Source organism: Lepisosteus platostomus, chromosome 11, assembly GCF_059453375.1.
Source record: "Lepisosteus platostomus isolate fLepPlt1 chromosome 11, fLepPlt1.hap1, whole genome shotgun sequence".
NCBI classification, from domain to species: Eukaryota; Metazoa; Chordata; class Actinopteri; order Semionotiformes; family Lepisosteidae; genus Lepisosteus; species Lepisosteus platostomus.
In genome coordinates, this window is record NC_142621.1 from 3,879,179 (window position 1) to 3,894,087 (window position 14,909).

Consider the following 14,909-nt stretch of genomic DNA (forward strand, 5'->3'; position numbering starts at 1 on the left):
AATGTACTTCCATGTAGGGCCTGCTTGTGCAAGCTTGTCTGGTCTTGACGTTGAGTGCCCGGATTCACGAGAGACTTGTACTTTAAACATTTCTAATCGCCTGCTTTTCAATACACTCTTACGAAGCGAGATCTGGTTAAAGGAGGTCTGGTCCGGTACCGATGAATTCGTCTACCTCTATTTTCCGTGGGGAGGAGAGCAGAGTGATGAAGCCAGTTCAGAGATGGGGGTTATTAGGAGGCCATGACTGGTAAAGGCCAGGGGGGGGATTTGGCCAGGATGCCAGGGTAACACCTACTCTTTTCGAGAAACGCCCTGGGATTTTTAATTTTTAGAGTTGCTGGCTTGTGTTTCTAAAATCCTTTCGGTTCTTAAAATAGTAGAATGAGGCAAGAAAGGGGCATGAAATCTGTCCCTGATGCCTGGATTTCAGCACGTCTCCCGTTTCGACGACTGCGTTGAATTTGGCCAGCGGGACCACGCGGCACTAAGACCAATTACGATGAGAGAGTTTGACGGCATCGTTCCCACCTGTGTCCGCACCTCATTCACTGATACACAATAAGAGTTGCTTTGAAAGCTGTCGGGCAGCAGCATTTTTAAGCCAAACTGAAACAGAGCGCTCTGCTCACAGTACTTACTGGAACTGACAAACATAAAGAAGATTATTTTGCGAGACTAAGTCCTGGGCTTGGGGATCTGTTAAAAATCAATCAGTTGGCTCAATTAAGGGTTCAATCAGCTTAAATGATTAAAAAGCTCAGTTTTGGAATGAGACCCAAAGACACAGGGGTACTTCAAGGCCAGGACTACAAAAATGTCACTCAGTGTGGGGGAAAGCACGAGTACTTCCGGTGCACTTGCGCTGTCCACCACTAGGGGGCAGAGCATCCCTGAAATCGACCTGTGTGAGGCTGTAGGCAGTGCTATGCCCTTGCCATACTGATGAACAGGACGACAAAGGATATGGGTGTCTGCTAAGCGTATAATATCGACAAGAACCCTCCTGAGTTGTGTGTGCTACAGGTCACGGCCAAGCACTTAATGTAAGAAATGTCAAGTTCAAATTCTTGAGCAATTAATCCTCCTTTGGGGGTGACTTGGAGGACATCATAACGATAATTCTAACAACAAGCATCCTAGTAAGATCTTAAATCTTTTAAGGACAATTCGCGAGCACGCCAGGATCGACAAACCTGCCACTACTTAATTTTATTGTACTGTCGGGTGTATAATTAAAAAAGGCTTACAGCAGGCGGCCCGTTCTTCAAAATTAATATGTTTTCCACAGCCAGGCACCCGTGCTCGTATCGGCTATAAGGACTGTGTCCTGCAGAGTTGGCGATCGATTCCCTGAACCGGCCTTAAGGCGTGCTGGGCCCTCCAACCCTGTGCCGTGCAAACCAGCCCAAAGCAGAGCTTGCAACTCGGGACACTTGTCACCTCTACGAGAGTGAGCACCCACATTCCCAAATCCCACGTTTTATCCTCTCTGTCGGGGGGCGTCCCCGCTGGGGCCCCGTTTTTCACAGGGCGACCTCGCAGCCGCTCCGCCACTGTCGATCCAACGAAGTGACCAGGGAACCCATCTCCTGGCCCGGTTCATTTCCAGTCGTTTATTTTATAGTCCCCGAAAAGCTTGAAAAGTCGCCTCGCTTGTTTTACAACAACAACATAATATATAAACCGCAGCGTCTTGCTGGGCTGCACCGCGACAGTCAACCTTTGCTTGCTTGGATGACAGATAGGCTACCTAGCAACGCAAAGTCATTCGGTCTCTATCGCATCAGGTTAATAATTAAACCCTCCAACCGGGAAAGGGAAACAGACGCACAATAGGTTCACAACACCTTATATAACAACCTCCTCTTGCCCCGTTCATTTTGTTTTTCACATGCAAAATTACAACCACTCCACACAGACCGGAACACGAGGTCAGGGAGACATGTCAAAGCAGAGTTGTGAATGACACAAACCCTGATCGATGCGTCTGCCCTACTTTTCGACGTGAATATATATATATACACATTACTCCCCCACCCCGAGGGGACATTAAAGTTTTTTTATCAATTTAAGAGGTCAGCCGGGTGCCGTCTAAGATGCGGCTCGTGTCTCAGATGCGCGGATTTAGGAGACGGTGCGGTTCCGAGACGAAGCACGTGTGTCCAATGCAATAAACACATTTAGTGTCCCAAAAAAATCGGTGCTCGTTAGTTTTCGTGTCGTGACTCGAATGCAAAATCCCCTCAACACCTAACGCCATGTCTTTGATATTATTTAAACGTAAGATTTGATTATTTTTTTAAAAAAAAATACTTTTCACCTATATTTCTTCTCATTAACGTTCCTCCTAATCACGCCAGTCCTCCCGCGCACCCGTGATCTCCCCCCAGCTCCAGTTCTACACGAACTTCAGACGCGATCGTTAAAGGTTGAACGTCTACGGGTAACAACAAAAAAAAAAACAAAACTAAAGACGGAAATCGAGCGAGCGCGGCTGTCATGCGACAAGCCAACGGCAATAAAAAAAAAGACTTATTTCAGCGGGCTGATCCCAGGGCCAAGGCGATGTGCTGCAGTGACCCAGTATTGCAGAATGCATGGTGCCCATGCTGCAGGCTCGTAGCGCGCACACACACACACTAATGCACTGCTGTGCCGAGCGCGGCGGGATTGTGGGATTCGGCAGCGAGCCGCGCGCACGGAGCCAGGGGACAGCCAACATGGCGGCGGCCGCGAGCGCAGCGAGCCCCTTGCGGAAGTGAGGTAAGTCGAATTCTCGGGCTCTGAAAACGAAGCCGTTTCTTCGCGATTAAAGGACGTGCCCGGGTCGCGCCGCCGGGTAAAAAAAACAACAAAAAAGTGGAACTTCAAGAAGAGGAAGAGGAGGAGGAGGAGGAGGGGAGGTCCGGCCTGTCGGTTCCGAAGAAGGGGGTCCGGCGGATACGTGTGTATCGCTCTCGGGAAAGTTGGTGCGCCGAGCGGTCGCCTCTCTCTTCCCCCACGTCTCTCCTGCAGCAGTCGCCGAGATCGGGCCATCTGCTCGCTGGAACTGGGTTAGCACACGGGGGCTTGCAGCCCTCCTACATTCGTGCATTTTGGGGTTTTTTTACCCCCCCTTCTCTCCTCTCTATCCTAGCAACCCTCTCCTTGTTTTTTTTTTTTTGCCCCGTGTTGATGTGCGGCTGGCTTGAACGTAGTTTTTGTTATTGTACGCGAGTCTTATTTTTTTTTCTGTGGGGGGGGTCGTGCAAACCATGCCTTGATCACCAAGTGCGAGTTAAGCAGCAGCAGCAGCAGCGGCAGGGTGGTGGTGGTGGTTGGTTTGTTGGTTGGTTGGTTGGGTAAAAAAAATTGCATACTAAATTCGTGTCAGTCGTGGTGCATCCATCATGCAGCAGGGTGCGACCGAGCTCAGCGCGGCGCCGTGGTTGCACGTTTCGTGGCTGATGGCTGGGACTCGTAGCGTGCAGTAGCCTCGGTAAGCGTTGGATTTAAAAAGAAAGAGAAGGAGAAGGGAGGAGGGGAAAAAAAAAACAACCCCAGAAACTCGTGGTATGAAGTAAGCGGCCGTGGGGTACCTCTCCGGCGGGGTTTCGGCTGCACCCTGCCCGGGCGGGATGGGCTCTCTGCGGGCTGGAGTTCCTCGGCGGCTCCTCAAGGCCCACTCGCGGAAAATGAACGGGTGGGGGGAGAAGGGAAAAAAACAACTGCGGGGACTGGGCAGCAGCCGGCGGAGAGGAGCATAAAAAGCTCTCCCGTGGGCCAGAAACAGGACAACACGGAGACGCTCAGTCTTTGATCACTGAGCGCAATCCGTCTCCGCTGTGAGTGCGGGACCTTCACTACGAAGTTGTTGTTCAGTTTCTCCGCAACGTTATTCTTTTAGATATATATATTTTTTTTGGTTAAGTGGTGATTTTTCTTTTTGTACACATTTGCTTTTCACCGGAGCGAGTAGGTGGCGCGGCGGTGTAGGTCCTTTCGCGTGTACACGGCGAACGCAGCAGTTTTGAGCCCAACCAAAAAAAAAAAAGAAAACTTTCCGAAAGGCAACACATGTCAAATTAAAGTTCGCGTCCGACACGCTGCCGCCCGCGTTAATCAGGAAGTAGCGCTAAACACGTGCGATTTCTTGCATCAAAGCGACAGGGCTGAGGACTGCTGAAGGGCTTTTAAACAGCGTGTGAAACGGTTTATGTTTTTCTTAAATACGTTATATAGCGTATCAGTATTTTCCCTTTTCCTTTTTAAGCATGTGGAAGGTGTATTTTAGAATTACTCCTCCGGTCTCTAATTGTCATTAATTATATTATGAATGCCCTGAGTCGTGACAGCTGGTAACAATCACTTTGTGTTCTCCTTGCAGTCCAGATCCTAAGCACTGGATTTTGCACTTTAATGGCATCACTGGTAATAACTATTGCAAAGCGACTGGACTTGACCGTACCAATCCTGTATTGTTTCAAATTTAAGATTGGCTGCCCCTCCTCCCTGAAAAAAAAATGCATTTGAGTGAAGCATGGCCTCTGACTTCAGAGTTCAGAGTGTTTTACTTCCACGTGGGAGGAATGCTTTTCCTACAGAAAGACTCCCCCCCCCCCTCCATTGCTCCGGTCCAAACGCCGGTCATCTCAGGTGCTGAAAGGTCCCAGAGGTTAAGTCTGCAACCAGGCTATGCTTGGCTGGGGCCAGCAGCACAGACTGTTAATCACCTGCCGGGAAGATGTCAGTGGCAGTGGACTGGATGGAGAAGGCTGTCCTGGCCATTGGTGCACACAGGTCACTCATGCCACAGAGCAGGGAGGTGTGCGTCTCCAGCTCGTGTCCGAGCAGCGTTTCAGGGGACCTGACGGTTCGATTGACTCCCAGTATCTAAAGAAAACGTTTATCTGCTTATTCCAGTTCGGTTAATTCATGCGTAGCCTCTGTGTCAGTTAAATTGTACGTCGGGCTAACTGCGTTTTATTTCATTGTTTTGGCTGGAGTGCAGAGTAGTACTTCTTTATTTATTTTTTTTAGAGCGGAGTGCTAAGTTATTGTCGTCATCGCTTTTCAGAACTGTGTGTTTTATTGAAGGGTTCTCTTAGGTTTTTAACCAACTGACGGGCTCTTGCATTAAAGTAGTGTTGTGTGTTGAACTGTGGCGGGGGGGGATTTAAACATCCGTTTAAGAAGGCTCAGCCATTCTGGCGTTTAATCATTTTAAAATTCCATGCTAAAAATGCCATGCTATGTCTGGTTTAGTTTTGTGGTTCCTCTGGAATTTTCTGGCTGTCGTTTTCCTAAAATCAGGCACATTCAAAACAGGCAAATTCTGTTTGGGGGTGTTGTGTTGATTGGAGGCGAGACCTTTAGTTCTTTTGCAAATTAAAACAAAAAAAACTGGAAATCGAACAGGAATATTGAGGATTAAGCTCACAGAAATCGGATACTCTGCAAGACCACCTTAAAGGACAATATTTCACTCATCCAGTGCGTGGGCATGCCCTGGGCCCACTACCCAGACTCCTCCTCCTCTGGTCACAGGAAGACGGCAAAGGTCAGAGGTCATCTCCGGGGGGGCGGGGCTGTTCTCTCTTGTGTGGGGATTGTTTGCAGAAGGGGCAGCAACAGTGGCTGTACAATTGTCATACCAGCCAAGCTCAGAAGGTCACGCTGAGCTCTGGCTGTTGCACCTGCGATGATGTTTTAAGCACCGACGAGGTCTGGACCAATTAAGATCAATTTGCAATACAGGACAGCATGGAGGCTGGTTGCAGAATTCTGTCAGCCCCCTGGAAAGCTTGTGAAGAAACGCGGTTCGTTCTGCGCTGTCTGAGGGTCGAGCTCCTGCCTCGGAGTGCAGCAGCTCCTCTTCTTCCTTTCGCTAGACTTTCGTCGCCTGTTCCTCCCGAGTTGCCGTGCCTGTCGCAGAGTTTAGAAATGGCGCCGAGAACCGTCATACTGTTAGAAAGGTGACCAAAACAAGAGTGATGAGGGTGTTGCCAGGTGAAAGGAAAGAGGCTGAAACGTTAGAACAGGAAAGTAGATGTTTAAACCATTCTTTATTCCCGAGGAACCTGAAATAGTTCATTACAGGAGCCCCAGGCCAGCGGGACATGACGTTACAGGCTTCAGACTTGACTTGGGGTTCTTGTCTACCCTGCTCTGTGCAAGAGGTATTAGTTTTACGGGTTCAGATAACCTTTTCCCAGTCCATACCTGATGAGCTAATGGCGTTTTGTATTCCTTTTGTACAGATCTGTTTTTCGCCCTTCTGATCTGTAGAATAAAGCTTACGTTTATCTTGGTCAGTGCCACTGACCTCTGACACTTATATGTTATTGGATCCACAGCTCTGTGTGAAGCTTGGAGTTGTTTATAATGCTGCTCTAACAGTTGTAGGTTCCCCAGTGAAAGAGGGGCACATGTAGTGTGTTACTGACAGTGGAATTAACACACCTCCCCTTTTTCTGTGTTAGTTACAGAAGTGTGATTAAAGAAGAGAGAAATGCATTTTATGGCCAAGAGACAAAGCTCAGTCAGGTGTATCAGTGTGAACCCTGAAGAAAGTCTGGGAGCACGAGGTGAGTGCACCCCATTTCTGAATAAATTAAATGGTCCAGTGGGTTTTAATTTTTTTACTTGTTTGCTAAAAAAAAAAGAGGAGCACTTGTTTTTTTGGACACATTCTGAAACGTTGCAATTCAAATATGGTGTTTTCAAAGCAGCCTTCGTAATTTCAGGGATTAATTCAGAATTATCTCGCTCCTTTCTGACTGAGACTGGGCCTTCTTGCACGTCAGCTTTGCTCCGATTGTGATGGCTCAGACAGGGTGCTGTCTTTCATTAATGTTATGCCTTTCGTTCATGCATGGTCAGTGCCCATTAGCTTGCAGTGAACCACTTAAGGCCTGGTAAAATGTAGAGTTTACTATAGAGGGTGAACATTTGTGTCTCTGAGCTGTGTTGTTTCGTTAATAATGACATACAAAAAACTTGTGTTTTCCAAATTTCGGGTCACTCGTGAGGGAGACCATGACATGATTGTATCGTGCACAGTACATTGATTGGGATGGGTGATTTGTTTTATTAGCTAAGTCTCAGGGTACTTTAAAGGAACTGCAGTGGTGTATACAACTTAGTCATTTATGCAACTTTGATGATAGATCATTATGCAGTGATTAATATTTATACATGCAAGCTTTATGTATAGTGCATTACTTTATATCAGGTTTGTAGCCATTTAAACTAAAAAGAAACAATAAAAAGGATACAAAAATACACAAATACAGAATACAAGGTCTTGTTCAAGTCATGTGTTGCGTGCTGTCATTGTGGGTATAAGAGTTAGTATTGTGAGTTAAGCAAGTGTCGCAGGTGTATATTCAGAATTGAATGCATTGGAGTAGAGGTTGCACAGAGGGTCTGAAGTGGGCCTGTGGTGTAGCCGGTTTCATTGTTCAGGAATTTGTCTTTATGGCCCTGTGTGTCCCTGTGGGGTGAGACTAAGCTTACCCCTGGGCAGTGCAGTAAAAAAAAAAAAAAAAAAAAAGCACACAATAGGTCACCATCCCCAGCATGTTTTCAATTAGGTTCTAATTCCATCTTATGGTGCTCCATGTTATTTTTGACCTGTACCATTGATAGTCCAAAAGGAGCCGTACAAGACCCCCCCCCCCCCCCCCGAGTTAAAAAAAAGAGTTCATTCAGGAATAGGACACCTGCGTTACCTGCTTTCCTCTGCGACAGGTTAAGAACATCTTGGATGTGAAATGCACCCGCTGAAAGGAATTAGAACTACTGCATGCGCTACAGCATTTCAATAATTAAAACCTCTTTTTGGATTGTGAGCCAAAAAGGCGATTTGTTTTTATTATTGTGGCCCTCTTTGAAATAGAGGATGAAATGGCTCTCGGTCCAATAGACCTGTTGACTCTTCAGTGTTAAGGTCTGCAGCAGTATCCCTTTAGAGCCTTCAGTGAATTCGGTGTGGTTCCCAAACAAGAGTCTACTGAATGAGGCTTTAAGGCAACAGAATTGCCACACCAGGAATGCAAACTATAGGGGGTTGCCTGTCCTGTTAATATCTGTGATTGGACCTGGAATACAGGGTAGAATTAAGATGGTGAGTGTATTATGGGACCTAAGAGGATGAATGAACTGTGATTCTCATGCTCATTCAGGGTGTTTTGAAAGGTGGCTGTGCTGTGTAGGGTTGTGTGGCAACAGGGGCAGCCCTGACATTCATGTTGTCAGCTCCTGATCAACATTAAGCAATCTTATGTGATTCCGCCAGCCATCATCCATCAGCTCTTGTCAATTATTTTTGAAATACTCCAAGAAATGGGCACACCTTTCTCAGGGAACATTAAATGTTACAGCGTATTGGACTCATTTTATGCAGGCGATCATTTTGTCCCTGTCCCTCTTGTGATACTTGATTGCAAGGCGGGAGAGTAGCATTCCTGAAAAAGTTTGTGCTGTCACTTCTCTCTCCTCCTGTATTCTGAAGGTCTGACATGCTGAGAAGATAGTATTCAAACCATTCAAAGGTGTTGCATTAGTTTCTGGTACCTGCATTTTTCAGTAGTTCATGAAAGGAACTCGTACTAGAGAAGTAAGATTTGGGATGTTTGGTTATGATTCAGTTTTTCTTTTAAAGATTCAGTTCGGTTTTCTTTTTTTCTTTTTTTTTTTAAGTGTGGTGACCATACAGCTGAGTTCTTACCTGGAAACTTTGAAACTGCATTTGTGATTTTAAAACTGCGCTAAAATCGAAAGACTTGATTTGTAAGTTCAAGCATGACAATTTTGTGGCAATTTTAAATTAGTCAGGTATACCAGTGCGTGATAAACTAGTGATAACGATCAGCTGTTTTCTGCTGATGTTCTTACTACGAGGTTGTTAAACGAGACCTGGGCACTGTTTGTAAGAGCAAGAGTGTCAACCTGTAAGTCCCGGCTCAGCTTCACCCTTGGCCCGTCCAGTCTGGCCTCCCTCTAAAGCTCCCCTCCTGCTGACCTGCAGAGACGTGGGGTGGAGTGATCGTGAGCGATGTGTGAGCTGGATCTGCCATGTGTCACGTGTGGCTGGCTGCAGTGGGGTCCCTCCCATGAATAAAGCACCCAGGGAAGCATGTGGATGAACAGCTCTTTTTAAATGCAATGAATTATTTCTGCCCACAGTCAGTCGGAGGGAGCAGCTGAGCACCATGTCTGATTTTGTTTGATAGCGTCTGAGGATGTATAGCAAGCAGCAGTGGATCTTTGCACATGCAGTCATCTCGGAAATTGTGTAACACCACATTTACAAATTAAAGTCTTCCATTTAAAGAGAAATTTAAATCCTGTTCTGCTGTACTGTTTTGATGAGCACTTAACCATATATGTCTGTGTTTTTATTAAGCCTTACTGGTAACACCAGGAAAGGTCTACACTGATATTATTTACTTGTGTGCAGCAGAATTAAAACTTGGGATTTTACAGATGAATCTCTGATGAAGATTTTGTTTAGATGCACTCTTCCACTTGTTATTGGTATTCACTCTTTCCTGAAAGGAGAGGACCTAAAATACAGGACAAGAGAGAGGCAGTTTTCCTAATGGCTTTTATGTAAAAGAATGAAATAAAAAAATATCAGTGCTCCTCATATTTTTTTTAATAAAATGGTGTTATATTAATAATAAAATTATTAGGTGTGATCTGTATTTTGTTGCAAAATGGAATGAATACACAATTCTAAAATGTTTTCTGATGTTGACTGTAAAGAAAAAAAGCCAGGTTGTTCTGGATTTCTAGTAATGCTTTGTTGTCTGTCTGACCCTTTGACGTGTTTGTCAGTGTCTAACGTAAATGTTTAAGCTCAACTAAGAGTCTCAGTTAACTGTAGGAACCTCCGTTCTGCATCAGAAAGCAGTGTTTCAGTTTACATAGTATAATATGCAGGTGTGACACCTGTCACACACATCCGGACAACACTGACTGCCCTGTGTCCACCATCTCACAACGTTGTAGCCGGTGGCTGAGAGCTAAGAGCTTGTTCAAGCTGTTAGGCGAGACACAGCATCCTGCACAGACCAGGCAAAAGGCAGTGCAAAATATCACGGTTAACACAGTATACAATATCCGTACATCCATTCAAAGCCATGAGAGTGGTTCCATAATCTTTGAGACGTTTTGCGGTAGGATAGTTTTTTTTTTTTTATCCTGCTCCTTAAACTGAAATAAATGAAGTTATTTCGCTTCATAAGCCATGACACCCTTGAAAAGGAATGTTGATGCTTAATTACAGTCTGTGACAAGATTATCCAGTCAGTTGTTTTCACCTTTTGTGATGGTGATTGTAAGAGAAAACCTGATAATTTGCCTTTTCGTTGGCTTCCAGAAGACGAAAGATGGTTTTGACATTCCTGTGATTGTTTTCCTCCACTTCATTTCTCTGCGATGAAGACTCCAGTGTCTCTTTGAAATGATGAGAATTGCTGTCGCTGCTCCTGGCTTTCTCCAAGCACAGATCTTAAATGGAGGAAGTTTTGTCAAATATTGTAAACCCCAACGATCAGTTAAGGGAGGTGTCGCTGGGTAGATACTTCTGCAAATGGTTTGCCACGGATTTTATAATGTGTAGTTTTTTTAATGCCGTGGGTTTTTTCTTCACTGGAAAAAAACTGAAAAATGTAATGGCGTCTGTTGTTAATAATAACTACAGTTGTGTGCTTCATTTTGGGGGAGATCACGAATGACTTCTTGGTAAGAACAAGAGGCTAGTCAGTCCCTCTTGCAGTTTGGTTGCTTTGTTGTTAAGTGAATGTACTATTTAAACCTTAGTTGTTAAGGACACCAGCGTTTGTGCCTCTACCACTTAGGACATGAGTTCCAGGCTGTGTACAGAAGGTTTTCGTATTGTCTGTCCGAAACGGATAGCATTATAGGTTCGATCAGTGACACTGAGTCCTCATTCCACTACTGAAGCGGTTTGTCTCCTTTAACCTGCCTGTATATGACAATCCACTGATACCAGGAATTGTTCATTATGGTTGCTCTCTGAACCTGCTCTTTATTTCAATTACAAACCACTTCCTATATCTATGCCCAATTATTCTGTGTGCTTTTTTTTTATTGCTTCCCCACATTCAGATGTGACGGGTAGATCCCTTTCACACTTCACATCCTGCAGCTCTGAATCACACGTGCCGGGTCATGCATGTTCCTGCTTTTGCACTTTAGTTTTGAAAAGCGTCTGCCTATGCATCTGCAGATTTAAACAGTCCGCTAAGTATACTGTAATCCAAGCTAGTGGTACTCATCAGAAAGAGCAGTGGGCCTGAAACAGCTCCTTGCAGTACTCCACCACTAGATCTGTCCCTTAAGGTGACACTATTTGATCCTCGCAAACCAGCTCTTGTTCCATGTGCATTTGCTGCCTTGGATTCCTGTCGCTTTCACTTTGGGAGTCAACCTTCTCAAATGAAATATCTCATGGCATGCTCTAGCCTATCTCCCATGTGACTAGTCCTCGTTGCTTGTTGGAGGATTTCTAGTAGGTTAAATGTGACCTTCCTTTTCTGATTTAGTGTTGGTTAACTCTTAACACTTCTTTGTTTTGTAAATAATCTTGAGGTACAGCTCTCACTTACTTTACCTCTAGGACTGACTGGTCTACAGGTCCCTGGTTTGCTTTCATATCAGTGTTTATGAATCAGCCTCATTAGCAATTTTCCGGTCGGTGCGTACAGCACCATGCTTAGTGAGGGTTGAAATATGCTAACTAAGGAGAAGATCTATGAATGCCACCCCTCATTTACTTCCCTAATACACCTGGGAAGATATCAGGCCCTGGAGATTTCTTAGTGTTAAGCCACCCCAGCCCTGACAGAATTTCTGTCTGATATACTACAATTACCAAATACTGGCGGTGCGCCTTCTCTGAGGCATGCAGTTATTTATGTCTTCTCATGTGAATATCCATTGAGCATACTGTCTTTATATTTCATTTCTTACCTCAAGTATACCTCACATATAATTACCTTTTATATTTATTTCCTTCACCTTTTACTGTTGTAGTAACACATTTATTTTTCTGTGTTTTGCAATATTCTTTTTCTCTCTCTGCAATTACGATATTTTTTTCAGCTGCTCCCATTGTTCACATAATCGAATCTCGGAAAAAGATGGAAACCGTTTAGTCTGCGGAGTGATCTTTTTTTTTTTTCTGGGTTTTTGTCAGAAGCTCTCCATTAAAGCCGTCTCCTAGACTTGGATTTATTTGTTTCGGAGATGGATTTGTTTTGACGGTGGCAGCTATTTTGTTGACTCAGTCTGGCTGTTTTTCTAGTTCACGCTTTGTAAGCCCCAACTCTTTCCTTCACAGTTTTATTTTGAAGTTGTGGACACTCATTTTGGCCTCAGCTCAGTTTCAGTGCCTTTGCTTGCAGGATGTTTGAGATGTTCAGTCCCACCCTTCCAGCTCTTCTGTCTGGGCTGTCCATCCAGAAGAAGAGTAACCATTAAGTTTGTATTCATCCCAGCCTTCCTCTCCTGGCCATGTTTCAGTCAGTCCCTTTGTGTCCCTGTAACCTGTGCATGCACTGGCTTTGCGTTTTAATCCCAGTGGTCCTGTCCTTGAGGCATGGGCATTTTAAAAGGAATGAGCCAGGTTTGCTATTAGTGAGGCCCAGGGCTTTCCTATTGTGTGCTCTCTGCTCCCCAGATTCCTAAAGTCTCCTCAGCTCCTCAGCGCGCAACCCTGCCCAGTTCACTGGCGCCTCTCAGGTGCCTCCTGCTGTCAGCAGCTCCCATTTTCCCCCCGAAGGATCCCCAGTTTAGAGTCCATAAACCTAAATCCTTCTGCCTTTTAGCCACCTGTTAAATCTCCATATTCCCTGTCTCCCTGGGTTCTTACCTAGGATCAGCAGAGTTCCCAGGAAGACCACCGTGAACGTTCCGCCTCTCGGTTTGCAAGCTAAATTCGGAGATTTTTGTTGCAGTGCCACCAGCCTGCTTTACCATTTGTTTTGACTTGGCCCATGCCAGCTAGATTCGCTCCTGCTCGGCCCGGGAGGCGTGGCGGAGACTGTGCACCTTCCGAGTGCTCTGAATTGGTAGGTGCTGGGAAAGAATAAAATTGCTTAGCTGAGTGATTGAGCTGGCGTCATCCCGGACAGAAGGCAAGCAGCAGACCATCTGAGACTCCCATCACCCTTGCGCAGTGCACTGTTTATACCTGAAATGGAGTTCTCCGCTATCACTGGCTTCCCTTTACTGGGAGCACTGGATGTGGTCCTCTGGGGCTGCTGTGTGTCTAGAAGTGTTGCCCCTGTGAGGTGTGCATGCCCCACACTGCAGCTGTGGCCTTTGGAGCCCAGTTCTCTCCCTTCTCCTTGCTTGTGGCACAGTGTGTCTGTATGGCTTGTTAACTGCCGAGGTCAGCAGTCTTGAGCCCACATATTTCAGTCTTGAGGTGCCCTGGATGCGAGTCCACCTTCAAAGCCAGTCACCCAGCTGCAGTGATCTTGTGCTTCAGCTTCTTTTCTTCTGTTTGTTAAATACCCCTTTTAACCCCACCCGAGGTTCCATAAAAAAGATGATGTCTGATGAGTTTGATGCAAAACGTTTTTTTTTTTAATACGGAGGTAGTTAACACAATTCTAGGTGACTAAGAAAACCTATACTGAACATCACAGATTAACAACAGAAAACTCTAATAATTAAAATCTAGCCTTTTCAGGGGTTTAAACACTTAGATGTGTCTGTGCATGAGCATATTCTTTCTATACAGATGGGGGAACATTTGCCTCATTACTGTCAATTTTTCTGAATTTTCTTGGGTTCTCTGTAGGTGGCATTTGGGCTGAATAGCATATCATAAGCAAGGAGTTTAGTTAGGAGCTATAGCTCTGCCAGTAATTATAGTGACAGTGCAAGGCAGCCCATATTCCTAATCGGCAGCACGATTCCATGCTCATCATAGTTACTCTTGAATCTGTCACTTTCTCAAGACATTTTTCATCATATGCATCCAACTTGGATTGCTTTGAGTCAGAAGGGGTAAGAAATATTATGTGCTTTCCTTCAGTGTCATTGAAATGTGTGGGAGATGTCTATAGCCTGTCTTCTATAAATGTCTATGGAATGATTTAGCACGAGACAAGTCATGTGCTGAATGGCGTTTTCACATTCTAAATTGAAATGTCTGCAGGCGGATTATAAAGTGTGAAACTCACCTGTGGCCCTTTCTTTATTCACTAATTGCGGATTTAACAATGGCAAGCATCAGTGAACAAGAACGTGAAACTCAGGTTGGTCGAATAGGAAGGTTTTTAAAGACATTTAACTTCTGGTCTGAAGCCTCAGAAAAAAAAATGTTATTGCCGAAAACAAACATTGCTCACCTTGCGGGGAGGTGTTTTGGATAATTGCAGGGAGGGAGCAAATTCAGTCCGGTTTCCATTTTAGATAAGGAATTAACAGATTAAACTTTCACAGCTTGGTGGGTATTTACAGTGGTTTCTCCCAGGCTTTTTTTCTTAGTTATCCACCTTAGCTGCTCATTGTGTGGCTGTAGTTCTTTTCCTTCTGTGATTCTGTATTCTTACTGAGTAGTACAATATTCTGACGCATGTGCTGGCCCATCCCGTTTTAAATGTACCCAGGCATTTACCTTGTGCTCAGGTGCAATGATTTTCAGATTCGGGAACATTCTGATTTCTTAGACTGCTTTTATGCCCAGCAAACCACTGCTCTTTCGGTTTGGACAATAAATCCAGTTGCAGATGTTCAAAACTGCAAGGCCTTGAGAGAGTGTGCTGTTGCTTTAGGTTACTTTGAGGTTTTGCCTGACTGGGTAGCTACTGTAACCTTTGTACTGCAAGCAAAGCGTCTGAATCAAAACAATTATTTGTATATTGGGCTTCTTGATTAGATTG

General features: G+C 45.0%; 1 protein-coding gene across 8 annotated transcripts in view; it reads left to right on the plus strand.

The window, feature by feature from the left end:
- Positions 1-14,909, plus strand: part of zzz3 (zinc finger, ZZ-type containing 3) — a 35,468-nt gene that overhangs the window by 1,831 nt on the left and 18,728 nt on the right. Inside the window, exons 1-2 of one of the 8 annotated variants that reach the window (XM_088597938.1) lie at positions 2,513-2,766; positions 6,465-6,569. The exons of 1 other annotated variant lie outside the window; for it this stretch is intronic. The gene's annotated coding sequence lies outside the window, so the exon portion shown is untranslated. Of the gene's footprint in view, positions 1-2,510; positions 2,767-2,788; positions 3,057-3,331; positions 3,482-6,464; positions 6,570-14,909 lie in introns of those variants that run through there. 6 more of the 8 variants (XM_088597939.1, XM_088597943.1, XM_088597935.1 and 3 more) reach the window with 6 other exon arrangements.